This window comes from Macaca fascicularis, chromosome 1, assembly GCF_037993035.2.
Source record: "Macaca fascicularis isolate 582-1 chromosome 1, T2T-MFA8v1.1".
NCBI classification, from domain to species: domain Eukaryota; kingdom Metazoa; phylum Chordata; class Mammalia; order Primates; family Cercopithecidae; genus Macaca; species Macaca fascicularis.
The window spans coordinates 127,715,671-127,742,854 of NC_088375.1; the positions used below are offsets into that span (position 1 = coordinate 127,715,671).

A 27,184-nucleotide genomic window follows, 5' to 3' on the forward strand; every position below is an offset into this window, starting at 1 on the left:
GAGCTTAAAATCTAAAATGATATTTTTTTCCTAACTTCATTCTCAGTACCAAAATAGACTACTGGAGACTGAGGAGAATTTCTTAAAAGACAATAAAATGGAGAAGTCACTTCGAGGTGAAAGTACTCGCATTTATTTTATGGAAGAAAAGAAAAACAGGAAAGAAATTTAAAGTAAGTTGGAATAAAGCTTTGGCTGAGAGAAATACGGAGAAATATGGAGGAAAAATTTATGTGTAAAACTTAGTAATTTGTCTGGGGAACTTAGTTTGATGCCAGAATGAGTTCTGATGGGAATATTACTGGAGCCGTTAGTCAGCTCTCTGATTTGGTTGGGTGCTTATTCCTTTTAGAATAAATGGTCACATTGTTCACTAGCTTGCAGACTCAATGAGAGTGGAAAGCAAGTTACATAATCTGTGAATTTTGTTGTCAAATTCAAATAGTACCCTGATACCTACCTATTTAGAAAATCAGAAGACTCCTTCCTCATTATGAACATTCCATCTCTTCTTCACGTTGAGGGAAATTCATGCTGTAATTTGTTGGTAGTAGTTTGTTAGCATGTAAATATGACTATAGCATCCATACACACAGATGCAATAATCATCAACTTGTCTACTAATCAAGTGAGTGTCACATATGAAATGCTCAATGTATCAACAAGATTTTTGACTTTGATTAGAAATATCTCTCATGTACTTTCTCTTCTAGTCACCACTACCTTTTCTAATTTACAATAACCTCTACCCTGCAATAGCTTTTCTATTGGTCTAAATTCCATTTCTTGTGGCACCCCATCCACATTAATCTTCACATTGCAGCCAGAATATCTTTTCAAAAATGTAAACTTGATCAAGCTAGTTTCTGTTTATTATCTTCTGATTTATGACAAAATTTCCCTATGACCTGGACTGATTTGACTCCTATCTACCTCTATAGCCTTATCATGGATAGAGTCTCCAATAACATTTTTAGAAAATTTATTTGATATATTTTAGTTTTTTAGAGTAGTTTCAGGTTCATAACAAAATTGAGACATTTTCCATATATCCTCTGTTCCTGCACATACATGGCCTACCCCATTATCAACATTTCCAACCAGAGTGGTACATTTGTTACAACTGATGACCAGCGTTGACACATCATTATCACCTAGCACAAATATTTTCCATTAGGATTCATTCGTGGTGTTGTATATCCTATGGGTTTGCACAAATGTATCATATAGAATAGTCTCACTGCCTGAAGTAACCTCTCTACATCCCCTAAAATCCTATCAACCACTGATCTTTTTGCTATCTTCATAGTTTTGCTTTTTTCAGCATGTTGTATGGTTGGAATCATACATATGTAGCATTTTCAGATTGGCTTCTTTCATGTAGTAATATATATTTAAAGTTTCCTTCTTGTCTTTCCAGAGCTAGATAGACCAATTTTTAGTCCTAACTATATGCATTGGTTGGATTAATGAAGGATGTTTGGGGTTGCTTTTAACCTTTGACAATTTTAAATAAATCTGCTATGAAGTGCAGGTTTTTGTGTGGACATACTTTTTCAACTCCTTCAAGTACATATCAAGTAGTGTGATTGCTGGATTATGTGGTAAGAATATGTTTAGTTTTATAAGAGACTGCCAAGCTGCCTTCCCAAGTGGCTGTACCATTTGCATTCTTACCAGCAATGAATGACAGTTCCTGTTGCTCCATATCCTCACTAGCATTTGGTGTTGTCAGTGTTTCTGGGTTTTGGTCATTCTAATAGATGTATGGTGGTATCTTATTCTTGTTTTAATTTGCATTTTCCTGATGACAAATGATGTGGAACATCTTTTCATATGCTTATTTGCCATCTGCATATCTGCTCTGGTGATATCTGTTAAGGTGATATCTGAGCAGAATTATATATATATTGTTTATATATATATATTTTATATATATATATATATATAATTTTTTGGAGACAGAATTTTGCTCTATTGCCCAGGCTGGAGTGCATTGGTGTAATCACAGCTTACCACAGCCTTGACCTCCTGGTATCAAGCGATCTTCCTGGGCTCAGGTGATCCTCCCACCACAGCCTCCTCAGTAGCTGGGACTACAGGCACACGCCACCATACCCGGCTAATTTTTTTGATTTTTAGTAGAGACAAGGATGCACTATTTTGCTCAGGTGGATCTCAAACTCCTGAGCTCAAGAGATTCTCCTTCTTTGGTCTCTCAAAGTCTTGGGATTACAAACATGAGCTACTGCACCCAGGCTGTTAAGTCTTTTTTTTTTTTCAATCAGGGTTTGTTTGTCTTTTTCTCCTTCTTGTTGAGTTTTAAGCGTTCTTTGAATATTTTTGACAAGTCCTTTGTCCAATTGATGTGTCTTCTGCAATATTTTCTCCTAGACTGTAGCTCATTTTTTGAATTTTTTTTTTATTATTTTGACTGCCTCTCACAGAGCAGAAAATTTTAATTTTAATGAAGTCCAGTTTACCATTCTTACATAGATCGTGCCTTTGGCATTGTATCTACAAAGTCATCATCAAAATCAGTGACATCTACATTTTCTCCTACATTATCTTCTTGGAGTTTATAGTTCTGCATATTATATTAAGATCTGCAATCCATTTTGAGTTTTTGAGAAGGTGATAAGATCTGTGTCTAAATACACCCCCCCTTTTTTTTTTGCATGTGGATGCTTAATTGTTCCATTTCCATCTGTTGAAAATACTTTTTTCTCCATTGTATTGAAAAATACTTTTTTTCTCCATTGTAAAAAACAAAAAAATACTTTTTTCTCCATTATATTGCCTTTAACCCTTTGTCAAAGATTAGCTGATTATATTTATTTGAGTCCTGTCTGGGCTCTCTTTTTTATGCCATAAATCAATTAATTGATTCTCCAATATCACACTACCTTGTAACTCTGTAGTAAGTCTTGAAATCCGGTTGTATTCGTCCTCCAAATTTGTTCTCCTTCAATATTTTGTTAGCTATGGGGGGTCTTTTGCGTCTTCATCTAAACTTAAGAGGCATTTGTCAATATCCACAAAATAACTTTCTGTGAATTTTGATTGGGATTGCGTTTAATCTAGAAATAAGCTGGAAATAACTGGCATGTTAATAATATTGTCTTCTATCTATAAATATGAGCTCTCTCCATTTTTTTAGTTTTTAAATTAAGGGATTTAGAGTTTTTTCATGTGCTTCTTATATGTTATTTTTTAGATACTATTATTATAAATAGTATTGTTTCCTAATTTCAAATTCTACTTTTTTATTGCTGATATACAGGGACTCGGTTGACTTTTGCATACCAACCTTACATCCTGCAACCTTACTATAATCATGTATTGATTCTAGGTTTATTTACTTTTCTTTTAAATTCCTTCAGATTTTCTACATGGATAGCCATGTCATTTGTGAACAATTTTATTTCTTGTTTCACTTTTCTTTTCTTGTTGACTCTTTGCATTATCTCGAACTTCCAATACCATATTGAAGAAGAGAGTGAAATGGGACATCCTTTCCTTGTTCCTGATTTTAGTGGGAAAGCTTTGAGTTTACCACCATTAAGCATGATGTTAGCTGTATTTTTTTTTTTAATAGATGTTCTCAACCAATTTGAGGAAGTTTTTCTCTCTTCCTAATTTACTGATACTTTTTAGTGTGAATGGCTGTTGGATTTTGTCAACTGCTTTTTTTCTGTATCTATTGATATGATCCTGTGTTTTACTTCTTCAGCCTGTTGAGGTGATAAGATTACATTAACTAATTTTTGAATGTTGAACTGGGTTTGCATATCTGGGATCAGTTTCACTTGGTTATGATATATAATTCTGTTTACATATTATTGAATTTGATTTGCTAATAATTTATAAAGATTTTTGGATCTATCTATCTATCTGTCTATCATGAGAGATACTGGTATCTAGTTTTATTTCTTGCATGGTCTTAGTCTGGTTTTGATATTATGGAAATACTAGTCTCAAAAAATTCATTAGAAAGTATTTCCTCTGCTTCTATCATCTGAAAGAAATGGCAGAGAATTGATATAATCTTTTTGTTAAATGGTTTCCTTGACTCTTCAAAACACGTGGCTTTATCTTCCCATACATCACTCTCATATTTCCTTAAAGAACTTATAAATGTTAATGTTTTACATTCATTTATGCCATTATTATTAATATCAATATCCTGTTCCCCCATTCCCCTTTCACATAAAAAAGGCTTATAAGGTTAGAGTTTATGTCTACTTTTGCTCATCATTCTAACAAATCATTAGGTTTGAAGTAACTACTCAACTAGTCAATGAATACCTACTGAGTTGAATTGATGGATGAATGAATACATTTGATGGCAGGCCCAAAACCTGAAATGTCACTGTGAAACCTCCTACGATTAATTTCTCCTACTGATATATTTTAGAAATCTGTATTCCTTTACCTCTACTCCATAGTCAAAACTATGTCACAGCCTATTCTCACCAGCAGACTTGGAATCTGAGAAGACACACTCTAATAACAGCATTTCATATTATGGCAGCTGATTCAATAGATTTCTTTGCAACTTCTTCACTTTCAATATATTCTCTCATTCTTTCTTTTATTTCAAGTTACCAGTGTGAAGTTCTTTTACCTTCTCTATCAATTTCCTGCTTCAATGGGATTTCATACATTGAGTTCCCAGACTTCCCTCACTTCCTCCTTCCTATGATTTGTCCAAAGATAACCTTTCTACCTGCTTTACATCATTCTCCTCTCATCTCCTCAGGGACATTACTTTATCTTTTAGTACATTTTCTTAATTGCCAAATAGTAAACACCTTTCTAATTTATCATCCTCCCTAAACATTCTGCAGCATTCAACCCTTCCCATTTCTTCCTCCTTCTTCTTAAAACCCTCTCTCTTCCTAGTTTTTATTATACGAACTCTCCTGGTTCCTCTCCTATCTGTCGCATGCATTTTGTGTCTTCTTGTATTTTTCAATCCCCTGAATATATATAATCCCCACAAAGATATTGGACCACTTTACTTCCTTCTATGCACTTTCTTTCTTAAAAGTGTCATCAACTTAACTATTTAAAATTGTCTTTTTTCCCTATGCTTAAAGACAAAACATCTGCTATTATGTTAAAGAAAGCTTGCAGAACCACATGCTTGAGAGGTCACCGGGCTCTGCAATGGGTATATAGCTTCTGATGCACAACAGGAGATAACGACAAGATTCCGTTTGCTATCCCTTGCAACCAGACACATTGACATGCTAGAATTTGACAGTGATTTTCTATGGTTTTATATTTAAATGCAAGAATTCTGATTGCATATCACTTTGTGTGTGGTGCCATTTTCCGTGTATTCCTTGGCACCTTGCATGACAATAATTGGGAGGTTGGGAAATATAAGGATACCAAAAGCTGAATATAACTTACCATCAAACTTCTCACCATTCAGAATGACTTTAGTTGTTTTCATTTTCTTCTCTCTTACCTTAATCTCTTCTTACTAATTCACTGACTGACTCATTCATTCAATGCATATTTATGAATTGCCACTAAGATACAATCATGAGTAAGAACAGACAATAATCAAATAGCTCCCTGCTTAATGGTGGGACAAATAATAGTAACTAGAATTTTCTTAGGCATTGTCCCCATATGGATATAGATTGGATCACTTTAATATTTATAATATATTAATAATTTTTTGTAAATTCCTGAAATCTGCAAAGGACACCTGGGAACTTTCATAATCTCCCTCAAGTAATTGAGAGTTTTCAGGGGCTGTTTCACATGTGTCAGCCTCTCAGCACTGGCTTTATCTTTACCTTATGCCTGGGCTCCTTCTCATTGATATTCTTTGTTAGATAAGCTATTTAAAAGAGATTCATCTTACTAAAAGAATGGGAAAGTCCACACCAAAATTTATGTCTCAATGTTCTCAAGGCCTCCAAAAGCTTAAGGTGCCAAAATGTTTTTATATTCACTTCAGACTCCTCATGTCAGTGTCATACTTTATTCTATGAAAATATGTCTTAAATTTCTTATGTAGATAACTCTACTTTCTGTCTACAGCAACTCCTCTCCTTAGGTAATTGGGTGGATGGACAGACAGTATGCTGTCTGTGATTGTCAGTTTTGTGCATCAACTAGCTGATGCACAAAACTGACAATCACAGACAATTCAGTGTATGGTGCTCAGCTGCTGTTCAAGCAGCAATCCAGAAGTTACTGTCAATGTATTTGAATGTATATTTTAGATTTAAATCAGTAGACTGAATAAATCATATTACTCTCCATAATGTGGGTTGGCCTCATCCAATCAGATGAAGACCTTAAGATAAAAGATTGAAGACTGAAGTCTTCAGAAGAGGAAAGCATTCTGCCTCCAAACTGCCTTCAACTTAAGCCTGCAGCATTGACTCCTGCTGGAATTCCCAGCCTGCCAGGCTTCCCTGCATATTTTGAACTTACCAGCCTCTAAAATTATGTGCACTATTTTTTTTAAATAAATCTTTTTCTCTTGCTCACTTTCTTCTCTCATATTCTTCTGTCTCCATCCTATTCCTGTTTCTGTGGAGAACCTGATAAATACACAGTCTTCTCTGTTAGCTCACTCCTATGGTCAATTCATACAATTTCTCCCTTCCTGCTTAATTTAAAATCCAAAATCTTCACATAAATACATTCTTATGTGATTTTTACACAGATTGCCAAATGTAATAGAGTGAAAAATTGTTCCTCAAAGATGTCCAAGCCCCAACTGTCAGGTGAATATATTATTTTACATGGCAAAAAGGACTTTGCATGTGCAGTTAGGTTCTTGAAATGGGTAAATTATCCTGGATTATCTAGGTGGTTCCAATGTAAACACAGTGTCCTTATAAAAGGGAGGTAGGAGTTTGAAAGTATGAAGAATGTGATGTGACAACAGAAGCAGAGATTGGAGTGACATGGCTGTGGGCCAAGGAATGTGGGCAGCCTTGAGAAGCTGGGAGAGACAAGGAAAAGATTCTGTCTAGAGCCTCCAGAAGGAACCGTGCTGTCAACACTTTGATTTTAGCCCTGCAAGACTCATTTCAGACTTTGACTACCAGAATTCTAAGAGAATAAATTTGTGTTGTTTAGAGTTACTAAATTTGTGTTAATTTGTTACAGTACAACAAAAAAAACTAATACATCAAACATGCCTGAAGTTCAGCCCTGCATGTAGCCTGTGCTCAAACTGAGATTCCTACTACACAAAAATGAGCAATTAAAATACAGTGTGATAGACTCCCACTTCTAGCCAACTGGTACCAGACTTGCCTTCCTGCCATAAATAACTGGAAAATGGACCAGATATATTAAACAGCTCTTTTCAGGCACTGGACAGCTGGCATCTCAGCAATGTGATCCTTTGGAGAAGGGAAACAAATGAGGTGAGTCTTATGTTTGTTCCAGCTTTCTTTTGTAGGCATTTTCTGTACTGTGGTAGAGAAAGGGGAATCTAAGCAAAGTATAGTAGACTCTTTGACTTGAAGAGACAGAGATTAGAGTTTGAGTAATCTGAGGTGGTTGAAATCTGGAATCTACATAGAAAAAGAGTCCTAGAAATATGTGTATAGGCCTTTGAGTTTTTAGCTGACTACTAAACTACATATGTATAGAGTAAAACTCAATGATGTAGAACAAAGACAAACTTGAAGTTGTAAGCTGAGCAATTCGCAGAGCTCATGCATTTCTGTGAGACATTTGAGTCCCAATCATGCAAAGCGGAGGGTGAACCACAGAGCACTCAGTAGACACCCCAGAATGGTGGTAGGGCTAAAGCAGACTTAGAGAAAAATCTACTCTAGTCCCACCCTAAAAAAGCTTATGAAGGGGTCTCTAAATAATTAAGCCAACCTGCAAGTTATATAAGTGTCTGTTAGAACAAAGCCCAACATTATTTTTAAAAAATTAATGAACACCTTTATTATCACTCATTCTGTATCTTACATCTTCAGAATGTATTTATCTTACAATATATAAACACCTTGACCAATATCTTCCCATTTCTCCCAACTCCCTTCCCCCGCACCAGCCTTTGGCAACCACCATTCTACTCTCTGCTTCTGTGATTCTGAGTTTGTTTGATTCCACATATAAGTGAGATTGTGCAGTATTTCTCTTTCTGTGTCTGGCTTATTTCACTTAGCATAAGATCCTCCAGGTCACAAATGTAAGGATTTCCTTCTTTTTTATGGCTGGATAATATTCCATTGTTTGTATATGTGTATATTTATTTATTTATACATACATAAATACATACTATATTTTCTTTATCTATTCATCGATTAATGGAAACTTAGATTGTTTCAATATCTTGGCTTCTGTGAATAATACTACAATGAACTTGAACGTGAATTTATCTTTTCAAGATACTGATTTCATTTCCTTTGGATGTATACCTATAAATAGAATTGCTAGATCATATAGTAGTTCTGTTTTTAAAGTTTTGCAGAAACTTCACACTGTTTTCTATAATTCTTCTACTAGTTTACATTTCCACCAACAGTGTACAAGATTTACCTTTACTCTACATTTTCATTAACACTTGTTATCTCTTATCTTTTTGATAATAATCTTCCTAACAGATGTGAGGTGAGAGCTCATTGGGGTTTTGATTTTCATTTTCCTAATGGTTAGTGACACTGAGCACTTTTTCATGTACATGCTCAACATTTTTATGTCTTCCTTGAAAAAGAAGTTTGTTCAGGTTCTTTGCCTATTTTTAAGAATAGTTTTTTTTTTTTTTTTTTTTTTCCAATTGTGTGAATTCCTCATTTAACCCTAATCAAATATACAATTTTGAATATTTTAGTTCATTTCATAGGTTGCCTTTTCTTTTTTTGAATTTTATTCTTTGCTATACAGGCTCATTTTAGTTTGATATATTTCCATTTGTTTATTTTTACTTTTGTTATCATATATAAAAAAATCAATGCATTAAAAATTCAAGGAGCTTTCTATTTCTGTTTTCTTCTAGAAGTTTTATGATTTTGAATCTTACATTTAAGTCCTTAATCCATTTGGAGCTAATTTTTATATATGGTGTAAGACAAGGCTCCAACTTCATTCTTTTTCATGTTAATATCCAATTTTCCCAACAACATTTATTAAAGAGATATCTTCCCATTGTAATCTTGGCACTCATGTCAAAGATTAGTTGAACATGTATGTGTGGGTATATGTTTGGATTCTTTGCTCTGCTCCATTGGTTTATGTATCTGTTTTTATGTCAGTACTATGTTGTTTTGATTACTATAGCTTTGTAATATAGTTTGAAATCAGGAAGTGTGATGCCTTCAGCTTTGTTCTTGCTCATGTTTGCTTTGGCTATTCACAGTATTTTATGGTTCCATATAAATTTTAAGATTGTTTTCTATTTCTATGAAAAATGTCATTGGAATTTTTATAGAGATTTCATTGAATCTGTAGATCTCTTTGGGTAATATATACATTTTAACAAAATTATTCTTCCAATCCATGAATGGAAGATATATTTTCTATTATTTGTCTTTAATTTCTTTCCTCAATGTCTTTTCAGTGTATGGATCTTTCATCTCTTTGTTTAAATTTATTTCTAAGTATTTTATTCTTTTTGATATTATTGAATTGTTTTCTTTTTCGTTTTCTTTTTTTTTTTTTTTTTTTGAGACAGAGTCTCTCTCTGTCACCTAGGTTGGAGTGCAGTGGTGTGATCTTGGCTCACTGAAAGCTCCACCTCCTGGATTCACGCCATTCTCCTGCCTCAACCTCCTGAGTAGGAGTAGCTGAGACTACAGGTGCCCGCCACCACACTCGGCTATTTTTTTGTATATTTAGTAGAGATGGGGTTTCACTGTGTAAGCCAGGATGGTCTTGATCACCTCTGACCTCGTGATCTGCCCGCCTTGGCCTCCCAGAGTGCTGGGATTACAGGTGTGAGCCACCGCACCCAGCCAGAATAGCTTTCTTTCTTTTTTTTTTTTTTTTTTTTTTTGAGACGGAGTCTTGCTCTGTCGCCCAGGCTGGAGTGCAGTGGCCGGATCCTGGTTCACTGCAAGCTCCACCTCCTGGGTTTATGCCATTCTCCTGCCTCAGCCTCCCGAGTAGCTGGGACTATAGGTGCCTGCCACCACGCCTGGCTAGTTTTTTGTATTTTTTAGTAGAGACGGGGTTTCACCATGTTAGCCAGGATGGTCTCAATCTCCTGACCTCGTGATCCACCCGTCTCGGCCTCCCAAAGTGCTGGGATTACAGGCTTGAGCCACCGCGCCCGGCCCAGAATAGCTTTCTTAATTTCTTTTTTGAATACATATTTTTTGGTGTATAGAAACCCAGGTAATTTTTGTGTGTTGATTTTGTATCCTGAAAAATTTCCAAACTACTTCATTCATTCTAAAATATTTTTGGTGAAGTTTTTAGAGTTTTCTATATATAAGATTTTGTCATCTGTAGAGACAATTTTACTTGTTCCCTTCCAATTGGAATACCTCTCATTTATTTTTCTTGCCTAATTGCTCTGGCCAAGACTTCTAGTACTATTTTAAATAGAAGTGGCAAAAGTAAGAATCCTTTTCTACTTTCTGATGTTATAGTAGAAGTTTTTAACTTTTCAACATTGAGTGTAAGTTAGCTATAGGTTTGTTAAATATGGCCTTTATTGTGTTGAGGTATATTTCTTCTACATTTAATTTGTTCTGAGGTTTTATTATGAAAGAATGTTGAATTTGATCAAATGCTTTTTCTGTGTCTATTAACATAATAAGTTATATTATCCATTTTGTTAATGTGGTGTATCACAGTTATTAATTTGCACATGTTGAATTATTTTTGCATCCTAAGGATGAATCTTTATTGTGATGTATTATCCTTTTAATGTGAATTGTATTTGGTTTGCTAGTAATTTTTGTTGAGGATTTTTGCATCTATGTTCATCAGATATATTGACCTGTAATTTTCTTTTCTTAGTGTCTTTATCTGAATTCAATATGAGGGTAATTCTGGACTCCTAAAATTAGTTTGGCAGTGTTCTATTCTCTTCAACTTTTTGGAAAGGTTTGAAGGATTGGCATTAATTCTTTAAATGCTTGGTAGAATTCACCAATGAAGTCATCTAGTCCTGAGCTTTGTTGTTGTTGTTGGGAGGCTTTTGATTACTGATTCAATAATTCTATTTGTTATTGGTGTGTTCAGATTTTTATTTTCTTTATGATCCAATCTTGGTAGACTGTATGTCTCCAGGAATTTATTATTTTTCTCTAGGTTATCCAATTTGTTGATGTATAATTATTATAATTGTTCATAATAATCTCTTGTGATCCTTTGTATTTCTGTGATATTAATTGTAATGGTTTACCTTACATTTATAATTTTATTTGAGTTCCCTCTTTCTTCTTGGCTAGCATAGCTGAATGCTTGCCAATTTTGTTGATATTTTCAACCAGATTTTTAGGTTCATTGACTTTTTCTATTGTTTTTCTAGTCTATTATTTTATCTATGTTTACTCTTATTTTTATTATTTCCTCCCTTCTGCTGCCCTTGCAATATTTACTTTTCTTTTTCTAGTTCCTCGAGGTGTGAAGTTATTTGAAGTAGTTTTTTTCTTAATGTAGGCTTTTATGGCTAGAAACTTCCATGTCAGAACTCCTTTAGTTGCATTCCCTACGTTTTGGTATATTGTAATTTCCACTTGTTTCTCAAGATACTTCTTTTAATTTCTTTCTAAATTTTTTTTCAGCCAGGTGTGGTGGCTCACACCACTTTGGGAGGCCGAGGTGGGCAGATCACAAAGTCAGAAGTTTGAGACCAGCCTGACCAATATGCTGAAAATCTCTACTAAAAATTCAAAAAAAAAAAAAAAATAGACAGGCATGGTGGCACACATCTGTAATCCCAGCTGCTCAGGAAGCTGAGGCAGCAGAATTGCTTGAACCCGAGAGGTGTAAGTTGCAGTGAGCAGAGATCGAGCCTCTGCACTCCAGCCTGGGTGACAGAGGGACAATCCATCTAAAAAAATAATAATAATAAAATATATGCCTTTTTCTTTGATCCAATGATCTTCCAGGAGTGTGTTGTTTTTAATTTTCACATACTAGTGTATTTTCCAAAATTTCTCCTGTTACTGATTTCTAGATTTTACCAACATGATTAGTAAAGATATTTGAGATGACTGTTAAATTTGTGAAGACTTGTTTTGTGGTCTAACATATGATCTATCCTGAAGAATGTTTTTTGTATGCTTTAAAAGAATGTGTATTTCCCTGCTATTGGATGGGATGTTCTCTCTCTCTATATATATACACATATCAGTTAGATCCATTTGACCTATACTGTTATTCAAGTCCACTATTTATTGATTTTCTGTCTGGGTGATATCTCTGGTGTTGAAATTGGAGTATTAAAGTCATTTACTGTTATTGTATTACTGTCTAGTTCTCCTGTTAATTCTTTTAATATTTGCTTTACATATTTAGGGGATATGATGTTAATTAAAGAACACAATAATTATAAATATAAATGTACCCAACCTTGGAAGTCCAACATTCTTTATATTAAAAAAAAATTAAACAATTTAAAAACAAAATTTACATTATCCAGAATTTGATTTAAAAACAAGAGAAAAAGCAGAAAAAATGTGTCCCATTACAAGGAGAAAAATCTGTCAATGGAAACATCCAGAAATGGCAAATGACAGAGTTATCAGACAATGACTTTAAGATAGTGATTAAAAATGTATGAAAAGATTTAAAGGAAAACATAAACATAATTAAGCTACAAAGTGAAAATCTGAAGCATAGTGAAATGATTAAGAGTTGTAAATGCAAATGAAGTGATAATTTTAATGAATTGTGTTAACAGTAGATTAGAAACTGTGGAGGAAATAATTAATAATCTTGATATGGCTTGGATATGTGTCTCCGCCCAAATCTCATGTCAAATTGTAATCCTCAGTGTTGGAGGAGGGGCCTGATGGGAGGTGATTGCATCATGGGGATGAATTTCCCCCTTGCTTTTCTCATGATAGTGAGTGAGTTCTTATGAGATCTGGTTGTTTAAAGTGTGTAGCACCTCCCCCTTCTCTCTCTTTCTTCTGCTCTGGCCATGTAAAACATGCCTAATTTCCCTTCTGTTATGACTGACAGTTTCCTGAGGCCTCCCCAGACATTCTTCCTGTATAGCTGGTAGAACTGTGAGCAAATTTAAACCCCCTTTTAAAATATAAATTATTTAGTTTCAGGTATTTCTTTATAGCACAGTGAGAACAGACTAACACAAATCTTAAAGATATATTAATAGAAATTACTTGAATTGAAACACATAGAAAAAGAAACCAAACTGTCATAAAAGGTCTCATTGATATGTGGGATGAATATCAAGTAGTCTAATATACATGGAAGAAAAACTAGCAAAACTGAAAGAGATATAGACAAATTGACAATTATGCCTATAAATTTCTAGAATCTTCTCTCAGTAACTGGTAAAGAAAAACAAATGTCAACAAACATCAACCAACTAGACTAGGTAGGTCAAAGTGCCCACAGGTCAAGTAGAAATTATGTGAAGATTTAGAAAATGTTTCTAATTGAGTGACAATGGAAAACATAACATATTAAAATTTAGGTGTACATGAAGAGAAATTTATACTCTTACATGCATATTTTAGAAAAAAAAGTGTCTGAAATAAATTCTAAGCTTCTTTCTTGAATGCTACCAAAAAATTATACTCAAGGAAAGTAGAAAATAATAATAAAAACAATAAAGATAAATAAGTACAATAAAATAATTAGATGATAATAAGTACAAGGTATTAATAAGGCAGAAAGCAATAAAAGGAGAAATCAAAATGCAGTAGAAAAAATTAAATAAAAATATTTTTCCTTGAAATTATCAAAAAATTGCAATCAAGCTACATTAAACAGGAAAAAACAGACACAAGTTACCAATTTCAAAAATGACAGAAGTATTGCTGCATATTCTGCAGGCATTAAAAGGAGGAATGTTATAATATGATATGGATAAATGACAAGAGATTGATTACTTTAGATAGAATAGATACATTTCAAAAATGGTACAAATTAGAAAAATTGAATCAATAAGAAGGAAAATTTTAATAGCCATATATCTGTGAAAGAAATTAAATCTATAATTAAAAACTTTTCCATGAAGAAAAATACAATACAGAATAGCTTTGCTTGTGAACTCTAGACAATCTTTTAAAAAAAGAAATACTAGCTATTGTTTGAAAATTAACAAATACTGAAAGGATAATTAATTCCAAACTCATTTTATGGTACTGGCATTACAGAATGCATGTAAAATTACACATGAATATACTTTATGAATACAAATGCAAAATCCTTAACAAAATATTATCATAATTAGATCCAGCAATAAACACAAAGTATAATACATCATGAGTAAACAAAATTTATCTCTGGAATGCAAAGTTGGTTTATCATTTGAGTATCAATCAATGTATTTTGTCATATTACTATAACAAAAGAGTTAAACTATACAATAATTTCAATATGTGAAGAAAACTAATTTAACAAAACTCAACATTAAATAATTTAAAAAGCTATTAAGAGGATGGGAACAAATAGAAACTTATTCAAACTAAAAAAGAGTATATACAAAACCTTCATCTGACATTGTATGTAATAGTTCTAAGGTTGGGAAAAAAGATTAAAATTTCTCTCACGTTCCTCTTCCACATTTTAATGGAAGTTCAAGCCAGTGTAATAAGAAAAGTAAGAGAAATAAAAGACATATACATTGGAAATAAATAGATAAATGTGTCTTTGTTTGTTAATGATATGACTATGCATATAGAAGATCCTAAAAAACTATAAAAAAGCAAGTAGGACTAAAAAGTGAATTTAGCAAGATCACAAGATACTAAATCAACATAGAAAAAGCTATTATATTTCTCTATATTAGCAATAAATGATTAAAAAATACAATTGCCATCTACAAGGCCAGCATAACCCTGACACCAAAGCCAGACAAGGACACAATTTAAAAAAAGAAACTACAGGCCAATATCAGTGATGAATATAGACACAAAAATTCTCAACAAAATACTAACAAACGGAATCCAACAACACATCAAAAAATAATACACTATGATCAAGTGGGATCTATAGATCAATTAGACCCATAGATCAATTTACATCATACATCAATAGAATGAGAGACAAACATCATATAATTTTCTCAATATGTGAAGAAAAAGTTTTTGATAAAATTCAACATCTCTTCATGATAAAAATTCTAAATGAATTAGGCATAGAAGGAAAATATCTTAACATAATAAAGACCACATATAACACATCCTGTTCAGCTAACATCCTACTGAACAGAAAGTTTTCAGGTTTTCCTCCAACTGGAAAAAAAAAAACAAAAAAAAAAAAACAAAAAAAAAAAAACAAGGACCCCCACTCTCACCAATCCTTTTCAACATAGTACTGGAATTCCTAGCTAGATAAATTTGGCAAAGAAAAAATAAAACACATCCGAATTCAGAAGGAGGAAATTATATTTTCCCTGAAGACAACATGATAGTATGTGTAGCAAAACCTGAAGACTCTACCAAAAAACTCTTAGAACTGATACATGAATCCAGTAAAGTTGTAGTGCACAAAATTAATATACAAAATCAGTAGTGTTTTTAATACATTAACAACAAACTAGCTGAAAAAGAATCAAGAAGGCAATCACTTTCATAGCAGCTATAAAAGTATAGTACCTAGTAATAAATTTAATCAAGGAGGTAAAAGAAGTTTACGAGGAAAACTACGAAACACTGATGAAAGAAATGGAAGAGGCTGGGCGTGGTGGCTCACACCTGTAATCCCAGCACTTTGGGAGGCTGAGGCAGGTGGATCACTTGAGGTCAGGAGTTCAAGACCAGCCTGACCAACATGGTAAAACCCTGTATCTACTAAAATTAAAAAAAAAAAAAAAAATTAGCCTGGCGTGATGGCAGGTGCCTGTAATCCCAGCTACTCTGGAGGCTAAGGCAGGAGAATTGTTTGAACTTGAGAGGCAGAGATTGCAGTGAACTGAAATCACACCACTGCACTCCAGTCTGGGTGACAGATGGAGACTCCGTCTCAAAAAAAAAAAAAAAAAAAAAAAGAAAGAAATTGAAGAGGGAACTAACAAATGGAAAGACATCCCATGTTCATGAGTTGAAATAATTAATATTGTTAAAATGACAATACTACTTAAAGCAATCTACATATTCAATGCAATCCTTATCAAAATACCAATAACATTCTTTATGAAAACAGAAAAGAATCCCAAAATTTATACGGAACAACAAAATACTCCAAATAACCAAAGAAATCCTGAGCAAAAAGAACAGAGCTGCAGGTATCATACTATCTGACCTCAAAATATACTACAAAGCTGTAATAACCCAAGCAGCATGGTATTGTCATAACAACAGATGCATAGAACAGTGGAACAAAATAGAGAATCCAGAAATGAATCCACATATTTACAGTCAACTTATTTTTTTATGAAGGTTATAAGAACATTCCTTGGGGAAGAACAATCTCTCCAATAAATGGTGCTGGGAAAACTGGATATTCATATGCAGAAGAATGAAATTAGACACCCACCTCTCACCATATACAGAAATCAACTCAAAATGCATCAAAGACCTAAATGTAATACTTGAAACAATAGAAATACTAAAATTAAAAAAGGGAAATAGTTCAGAACATTGGTCTGGGAAAAGATTTTATAAATAAGACCTCAAAAGCTCAGGCAACAAAAGCCAAAAATAAATAAAAATGATTATGTCTGGGGGCGGAGCAAGATGGCCGAATAGGAGCAGCTCCAGTCTCCAACTCCCAGCGCGAGCGACACAGAAGACCGGTGATTTCTGCATTTTCAACTGAGGTACTGGGTTCATCTCACTGGGGAGTGCCGGACGATCGGTGCTGGTCAGCTGCTGCAGCCCGAACAGCGAGAGCTGAAGCAGGGTGAGGCATTGCCTCACCTGGGAAGCGCAAGGGGGAAGGGAGTCCCTTTTCCTAGCCAGGGGAACTGAGACACACAACACCTGGAAAATCGGGTAACTCCCACCCCAATACTGCGCTTTAAGCAAAGAGGCACACCAGGAGATCATATCCCACACCTGGCCGGGAGGATCCCACACCCACGGAGCCTCCCTCATTGCTAGCACAGCAGTCTGTGATCTACCGGCAAAGCAGCAGCGAGGCTGGGGGAGGGGCACCCGCCATTGCTGAGGCTTAAGTAGGTAAACAAAGCTGCTGGGAAGCTCGAACTGGGTGGAGCTCACAGCAGCTCAAAGAAACCTGCCTGTCTCTGTAGACTCCACCTCTGGGGACAGGGCACAGTAAACTAAACAAACGCAGCAGACACCTCTGCAGACGCAAACGACTCTGTCTGACAGCTTTGAAGAGAGCAGTGGATCTCCCAACACGGAGGTTGAGATCTGAGAAGGGACAGACTCCCTGCTCAAGTGGGTCCCTGACCCCTGAGTAGCCTAACTGGGAGACATCCCCCACTAGGGGCAGTCTGACACCCCACACCTCACAGGGAGGAGTACACCCCTGAGAGGAAGCTTCCAAAGCAAGAATCACACAGGTACACTCGCTGTTCAGAAATATTCTATCTTCTGCAGACTCTGCTGCTGATACCCAGGCAAACAGGGTCTGGAGTGGACCTCAAGCAATCTCCAACAGACCTACAGCTGAGGGTCCTGACTGTTAGAAGGAAAACTATCAAACAGGAAGGACACCTACACCAAAACCCCATCAGTACATCACCATCATCAAAGACCAGAGGCAGATAAAACCACAAAGATGGGGAAAAAGCAGGGCAGAAAAGCTGGAAATTCAAAAAATAAGAGCGCATCTCCCCCGGCAAAGGAGCACAGCTCATCGCCAGCAACGGATCAAAGCTGGACGGAGAATGACTTTGACGAGATGAGAGAAGAAGGCTTCAGTCCATCACATTTCTCAGAGCTAAAGGAGGAATTACGTACCCAGCACAAAGAAACTAAAAATCTTGAAAAAAAAGTGGAAGAATTGATGGCTAGAGTAATTAATGCAGAGAAGGTCCTAAACAAAATGAAAGAGATGAAAACCATGACACGAGAAATACGTGACAAATGCACAAGCTTCAGTAACCGACTCGATCAACTGGAAGAGAGAGTATCAGCGATTGAGGATCAAATGAATGAAATGAAGCGAGAAGAGAAACCAAAAGAAAAAAGAAGAAAAAGAAATGAACAAAGCCTGCAAGAAGTATGGGATTATGTAAAAAGACCAAATCTACGTCTGATTGGGGTGCCTGAAAGTGAGGGGGAAAATGGAACCAAGTTGGAAAACACTCTTCAGGATATCATCCAGGAGAACTTCCCCAACCTAGTAGGGCAGGCCAACATTCAAATCCAGGAAATACAGAGAACGCCACAAAGATACTCCTCGAGAAGAGCAACTCCAAGACACATAATTGCCAGATTCACCAAAGTTGAAATGAAGGAAAAAATCTTAAGGGCAGCCAGAGAGAAAGGTCGGGTTACCCACAAAGGGAAGCCCATCAGACTAACAGCAGATCTCTCAGCAGAAACTCTACAAGCCAGAAGAGAGTGGGGGCCAATATTCAACATTCTTAAAGAAAAGAATTGTAAACCCAGAATTTCATATCCAGCCAAACTAAGTTTCATAAGTGAAGGAGAAATAAAATCCTTTACAGATAAGCAAATGCTTAGAGATTTTGTCACCACTAGGCCTGCCTTACAAGAGACCCTGAAGGAAGCACTAAACATGGAAAGGAACAACCGGTACCAGCCATTGCAAAAACATGCCAAAATGTAAAGACCATTGAGGCTAGGAAGAAACTGCATCAACTAATGAGCAAAATAACCAGTTAATATCATAATGGCAGGATCAAATTCACACATAACAATCTTAACCTTAAATGTAAATGGACTAAATGCTCCAATTAAAAGACACAGACTGGCAAACTGGATAAAGAGTCAAGACCCATCAGTCTGCTGTATTCAGGAGACCCATCTGACACGCAGAGACATGCATAGGCTCAAAATAAAGGGATGGAGGAAGATTTACCAAGCAAATGGAGAACAAAAAAAAGCAGGGGTTGCAATACTAGTCTCTGATAAAACAGACTTTAAACCATCAAAGATCAAAAGAGACAAAGAAGGCCATTACATAATGGTAAAGGGATCAATTCAACAGGAAGAGCTAACTATCCTAAATATATATGCACCCAATACAGGAGCACCCAGATTCATAAAGCAAGTCCTTAGAGACTTACAAAGAGACTTAGACTCCCATACAATAATAATGGGAGACTTCAACACTCCACTGTCAACATTAGACAGATCAACGAGACAGAAAGTTAACAAGGATATCCAGGAATTGAACTCATCTCTGCAGCAAGCAGACCTAATAGACATCTATAGAACTCTCCACCACAAATCAACAGAATATACATTCTTCTCAGCACCACATCATGCTTACTCCAAAATCGACCACGTAATTGGAAGTAAAGCACTCCTCAGCAAATGTACAAGAACAGAAATTATAACAAACTGTCTCTCAGACCACAGTGCAATCAAACTAGAACTCAGGACTAAGAAACTCAATCAAAACCGCTCAACTACATGGAAACTGAACAACCTGCTCCTGAATGACTACTGGGTACATAACGAAATGAAGGCAGAAATAAAGATGTTCTTTGAAACCAATGAGAACAAAGATACAACATACCAGAATCTCTGGGACACATTTAAAGCAGTGTGTAGAGGGAAATTTATAGCACTAAATGCCCACAAGAGAAAGCTGGAGAGATCTAAAATTGACACTCTAACATCGCAATTAAAAGAACTAGAGAAGCAAGAGCAAACACATTCGAAAGCTAGCAGAAGGCAAGAAATAACTAAGATCAGAGCAGAACTGAAGGAGATAGAGACACAAAAAACCCTCCAAAAAATCAATGAATCCAGGAGTTTGTTTTTTGAAAAGATCAACAAAATTGACAGACCACTAGCCAGACGAATAAAGAAGAAAAGAGAGAAGAATCAAATCGACGCAATTAAAAATGATAAAGGGGATATCACCACCGACCCCACAGAAATACAAACTACCATCAGAGAATACTATAAACACCTCTATGCAAATAAACTGGAAAATCTAGAAGAAATGGATAATTTCCTGGACACTTACACTCTTCCAAGACTAAACCAGGAAGAAGTTGAATCCCTGAATAGACCAGTAGCAGGCTCTGAAATTGAGGCAACAATTAATAGCCTACCAACCAAAAAAAGTCCAGGACCAGATGGATTCACAGCTGAATTCTACCAGAGGTACAAGGAGGAGTTGGTACCATTCCTTCTGAAACTATTCCAATCAATAGAAAAAGAGGGAATCCTCCCTAACTCATTTTATGAGGCCAATATCATCCTGATACCAAAGCCTGGCAGGGACACAACAAAAAAAGAGAATTTTAGACCAATATCCCTGATGAACACCGATGCAAAAATCCTCAATAAAATACTGGCAAACCGGATTCAGCAACACATCAAAAAGCTTATCCACCATGATCAAGTGGGCTTCATCCCTGGGATGCAAGGCTGGTTCAACATTCGCAAATCAATAAACATAATCCAGCATATAAACAGAACCAAAGACAAGAACCACATGATTATCTCAATTGATGCAGAAAAGGCTTTTGACAAAATTCAACAGCCCTTCATGCTAAAAACGCTCAATAAATTCGGTATTGATGGAACGTACCTCAAAATAATAAGAGCTATTTATGACAAACCCACAGCCAATATCATACTGAATGGGCAAAAACTGGAAAAATTCCCTTTGAAAACTGGCACAAGACAGGGATGCCCTCTCTCACCACTCCTATTCAACATAGTGTTGGAAGTTTTGGCTAGGGCAATCAGGCAAGAGAAAGAAATCAAGGGTATTCAGTTAGGAAAAGAAGAAGTCAAATTGTCCCTGTTTGCAGATGACATGATTGTATATTTAGAAAACCCCATTGTCTCAACCCAAAATCTCCTTAAGATGATAAGCAACTTCAGCAAAGTCTCAGGATACAAAATTAATGTGCAAAAATCACAAGCATTCTTATACACCAGTAACAGACAAACAGAGAGCCAAATCAGGAATGAACTTCCATTCACAATTGCTTCAAAGAGAATAAAATACCTAGGAATCCAACTGACAAGGGATGTAAAGGACCTCTTCAAGGAGAACTACAAACCACTGCTCAGTGAAATAAAAGAGGACACAAACAAATGGAAGAACATACCATGCTCATGGATAGGAAGAATCAATATCGTGAAAATGGCCATATTGCCCAAGGTAATTTATAGATTCAATGCCATCCCCATCAAGCTACCAATGAGTTTCTTCACAGAATTGGAAAAAACTGCTTTAAAGTTCATATGGAACCAAAAAAGAGCCCGCATCTCCAAGACAATCCTAAGTCAAAAGAACAAAGCTGGAGGCATCACGCTACCTGACTTCAAACTATACTACAAGGCTACAGTAACCAAAACAGCATGGTACTGGTACCAAAACAGAGATATAGACCAATGGAACAGAACAGAGTCCTCAGAAATAATACCACACATCTACAGCCATCTGATCTTTGACAAACCTGAGAGAAACAAGAAATGGGGAAAGGATTCCCTATTTAATAAATGGTGCTGGGAAAATTGGCTAGCCATAAGTAGAAAGCTGAAACTGGATCCCTTCCTTACTCCTTATACGAAAATTAATTCAAGATGGATTAGAGACTTAAATGTTAGACCTAATACCATAAAAATCCTAGAAGCAAACCTAGGTAATACCATTCAGGACATAGGCATGGGGAAAGACTTCATGTCTAAAACACCAAAAGCAACGGCAGCAAAAGCCAAAATTGACAAATGGGATCTCATTAAACTAAAGAGTTTCTGCACAGCAAAAGAAACTACCATCAGAGTGAACAGGCAACCTACAGAATGGGAGAAAATTTTTGCAATCTACTCATCTGACAAAGGGCTAATATCCAGAACCTACAAAGAACTCAAACAAATTTACAAGAAAAAAACAAACAACCCCATCAAAAAGTGGGCAAAGGATATGAACAGACATTTCTCAAAAGAAGACATTCATACAGCCAACAGACACATGAAAAAATGCTCATCATCACTGGCCATCAGAGAAATGCAAATCAAAACCACAATGAGATACCATCTCACACCAGTTAGAATGGCAATCATTCAAAAGTCAGGAAACAACAGGTGCTGGAGAGGATGTGGAGAAATAGGAACACTTTTACACTGTTGGTGGGATTGTAAACTAGTTCAACCATTATGGAAAACAGTATGGCGATTCCTCAAGGATCTAGAACTAGATGTACCATATGACCCAGCCATCCCATTACTGGGTATATACCCAAAGGATTATAAATTATGCTGCTATAAAGACACATGCACATGTATGTTTATTGCGGCACTATTCACAATAGCAAAGACTTGGAATCAACCCAAATGTCCATCAGTGACAGATTGGATTAAGAAAATGTGGCACATATACACCATGGAATACTATGCAGCCATAAAAAAGGATGAGTTTGAGTCCTTTGTAGGGACTTGGATGCAGCTGGAATCCATCATTCTTAGCAAACTATCACAAGAACAGAAAACCAAACACCGCATGTTCTCACTCATAGGTGGGAACTGAACAATGAGATCACTTGGACTCAGGAAGGGGAACATCACACACCGGGGCCTATCATGGGGAAGGGGGCGGGGGGAGGGATTGCATTGGGAGTTATACCTGATGTAAATGACGAGTTGATGGGTGCAGCACAGCAACATGGCACAAGTATACATATGTAACAAACCTGCACGTTATGCACATGTACCCTACAACTTAAAGTATAATAATAATAAATAAATTTTCAAAAAAATGATTATGTCTAACTGAAATGGTCTGTGCAGCAAAGAAAACAATAAACAGTTCAAGACAACCTGCAAAATGGGATAAAATATTTACAAACTACTCATCTAACAAAGGATTAATATGCAGAATATACAAGGAACTGACACAACTCAACAGCAAAAAGTAAACAACTTAACTTAAAAATGGCCATATAATCTGAACAGACATTTCTCAAAAGAAGACATATAAATGAACAATAAATACAAGAAAAAGTTTTTAGCATTACTAACTAACAGCAAAATGCAAATCGAAACTATAATGAGGTATTGTCTTACCCCAGTTAGGATGGCTATTATCAAGAGACAAAAATAAAAAATGTTGAGGAGGATGTGGAGAAAAGGGAACTCTTACACACTGTTGGTTGGAATGTAAACCAGTATTGCCACTACAAAGAACAGCATGGAAGTTCCTCAAAAAAACTGCAAATGTAACTACCATGTGATCTAGAAATCCTACCACTGCAACTTTATCCAAAGGAAAGGAAATCATTACATTGAAGAGACATCTGCACCCCCATGTTTATTGCAGCGCTTTTCGCTATAGCCAAGATATGCAATTAACCTGGGTGTCCAAAAACAGATGAATGGGTGAAGAAAATTTTGTATATGTACACATGGAATACTATCCAGCCATAAAAAAAGAATAAAATCTTATCATTTATGGCAATGTAGATGAAACTGGAGGACATATGTTAAATAAAATAAGCCAGCAACATAAAGTTAAACACTGCATGTTCTCACTCATATGTGGAAGCTAAAAAAGGTTGATCTCATAGAAGTAAAAAGTAGAACAGAAGATACTAGAGGCTTGGAAGGGTGGGGGAAGAGAGGGATAAAAAGAGATTTGTTAAAAGATACAAAATTACAGCTAGGTAGGAGGAATACATTCTGATGTTCTATACCACTGTAGGATGTCTATAGTTAACAATAATATATACTTTCAAATAGCTAAGAGGATAGTGAACATTCCCAACATAAAGAAACGATAATTATTTGAGATGATAAATATGATAATTATTTTGATCTAATCACTACACATTATATGTATTGAAATATCACTATGTACACCATGAGTATGTACAATTATTTCTGTCAATTAAAAAAGAGAAATAAGTATATAAGAAAAAGCAAAAGATTAAATTAAAAAGTACTATGTGAATGTGTTGTAAAATTGACATAAACATGTAACATCTATTAATATATGCAATTAAATATAAATAAGAACTATATACTAGAAATGACATAAAATTCTTGAAAGAAATTAAATATCTAAATTAATGAAGAGATATGCTATGTTTGCTTAAAATGCATGGCTCATATTTTAATGTAAGTTATGATTCAGTAAATTTGCTTAAAAAAAAAAATATATATATAGTGTGTGATAAATGTTATACTGAGGGTAAGGATTCCTAATTCAATTTTGTGTGTAGGCAGTGTGTTCCAGAAATTCTCCCCAAATTTGCCAGCTGTAGGAAGAGAAGGATTTAGATAAAGGGAGGAGCATGTTTCTGATAGTCGTTTAGGAACCACCAAGTTGTTCAGTAAACTTGGGATATAGTTTGTGAGGCCTGAATTCTAAGAGATGATACTGGGAAGGATCAGAACATGAAAAGCCTCATAGTATGACCTTGAGATTAAATACCTTTTAAAATTTTGTACCATAGGTGGCTCTCTGGCTTCATCCTTGTCGTCACGCTGCTTGTAAGCAACACTTTGGGGTTTGAGACTTTCCTTGTGAATTCTTCATTGTTTTCAGTATGCAGAGTTAGATTAAAATGTCGATGCTCTGAGGGGAAGAGACAGATCTGAATGGTTTCCCACTTGAATCTTCCAAGATACTCCTAAATAAGGTAGTAGTGTCCCTCCTAGCAGGAATAGAGAAACTAGAAATCTAGGAGGTCCGGGAGGAAAAATAACTTCTGAAAACCTTTCTGAAGGTAGTAGAAACTGTTTGGCTAAATTTGTGGTTCAGATTCTTCTGTTTGGAGTGTGCCTTTGACTGAAGTGCTAAGAGGAACCACGGTGGGGATGTTGGTTATGAGCAGTGTGGTACTTATTCCCATTTGCAGAGATATGTTTATCTGTGGGTTCTCTTCTATATTAATCACTTAGCTCCCAGTTTAGGAAGAATGACAGAAACCATCTCATAGGAATCTTTCCCAGGATTTGGCTTTAGTGAATGAGGCGCAGCAACCCTGGGGAAAAAGGGGGAGGGGGGGATTTTGAAGATCATCTCATTAAGCATAATCTTTCTTTCTTCTTTTTCTACATAATGTTCTCAGCACCTTTAATCATTGCTCATTATGTTGATCATCATTCAATTACCCTAGTTTGCTAATGCTCTTTAGAAATTTTCTGTGCCTTTGTTTGTTAGTTAAGTAAATAGTACCTGGTTCTGAGGGGACCACCATGATCACTGATTAGAGTGTCCTGTGCAAGACAGGGTAGGACAAGTTCCACTGTTGACATGAATCTACCATAGCCCCCTAAGTTTCCAATAATTGTTGTTTTTCCCCTCTACCATTCAAAACAAACTTCATTCCACATACCAATTCATGGAATAAAATAGATTTGAGAGAATAGAAATATGGACTGTTATCATTTATAATGGAAATGTAGGAGATTCAATTAAATGATCAAATGTTAAAATAGTTTTAGTAGTACATGCACTTATCTAAACTATGTTACTAAAAATTAAAATTAAAAAGTTTTCATGATGGATTTGATTTTTCATATTTACTTAGTTCAATAAAAACAAACAGAAGCCAAAATAGTTTTCACCACCATGTGAGACAATAGAGAAGCATAAGTAGATATGGCAGGATAAAACACCATCATGAGGTTGTCACTCAGCTGGAAACAAATTGAACATTACTTTCTTTCGCTTCTTTTGTTATTGTCAAAAAGTAAAAGCCTATCTTTTTTATGCAGATTAAGAAAACATTTAGGTTAGGAAGCCTGGCACTTATTTCTTCTGTTGAATTGCAGTAGTATAAAAAGTTGTACTCTTGACTTAAAGATACATTTGCTTTTTTTCCTAGAAAATAATAACAAAAAGAAAATTATTCAGGTGAGAATAGCGCTCCTGAAATTACTGTGTTCTTTAATCCAAAAAATGTGAGACATCAGATCATAATAATCAGTGATGAGTAAACCCACTGTAGATTATTTGATATCCTGTGTTATTTTACTTCTTTGATAAGTAAGCTTCTAGCAACAATCTTCATATGTGAATTTCCTTTGAAGGATGCCTCTATTAATTCAATAAGGTTTTGAATAAAGCCCGATTATCAGGGGCCATGTTACCGAGGCCAGCCCGCCCTGATGGAAGACCCTCTTAGAACCAGAAAATGAGGTCAATCTCACACTGGAGAGTCAGACAAGCTAATGGTCAGGAAGCACCTGAAGAATAAAAATTACTTAACTGACACTGGTCAAGATGAAATTTGTCTTCAACCTCAAGTTGGAGATAAGCACATCTCCAAAAGCCCAATAAGGGGCAAATTAATCAGCCTTTAGCTAGGCATTGTGGTAGCAGGTATTATTTTGGGAAAAAAAAAAGTCAGGTAAATTGCCACTCAAATTCTAAAAACAGTTTAAAATGTCAATCCTTAATGTGCCATAAAACATTGGAGGTTTTTGCTCTGGTAGACATAGATGAGAGTCTGCAAATCCAGTTAATTATGGTTTAAGTTATATCAAGGACATGCATAAACCTTTATATGACCCATCAAAGGCTTTCTGATTTTAGTAAAACAACATCTTGACCACACTCTGCAGTGATGGTGAGAAAAATTTTGAAAGTAGCACCCCAAATTTCAAGCATTTTCCAAACTTTTGTGGCTCAAAGTCACATGGGTACTATCTGGCTATTGGTCACTGCTATCTCTTGTCCCTGCTCCCCCTCCATAATGTCAGAACACTTGTTCAGTTTGGAGACTAATCAGTCAGACGTGTGGGTCTGAAAGTATGCCCTATTGACCACAGTAAGTTCATTCCAAGATTGAGTGAAGATATTGAAGTCACAGTTATTGAAGATAGGGGTTGGGTGATTCACTAGATCACATCAGATTTCCACTGTATATTTAGATCAGAGCAAGATCCTCCTTGGAGAATTCCATCGAGCCATTGCTTTGGGTTTAGATGGCTTTGTCCAACTGCTTAGCTTCCTCTGAGCT

At 35.6% G+C, this 27,184-nt stretch overlaps 1 long non-coding RNA gene across 1 annotated transcript; it reads right to left on the reverse strand.

The window, feature by feature from the left end:
• Positions 1 to 460: 460 nt before the first annotated feature.
• LOC123572466 (uncharacterized) lies at positions 461 to 27,184 on the reverse strand. The gene is made up of 3 exons (XR_006697064.2): positions 27,064 to 27,184; positions 24,649 to 25,201; positions 461 to 534 (listed from the first exon to the last, which is right to left on the reverse strand). It is a non-coding gene; the product is annotated as an uncharacterized lncRNA (long non-coding RNA).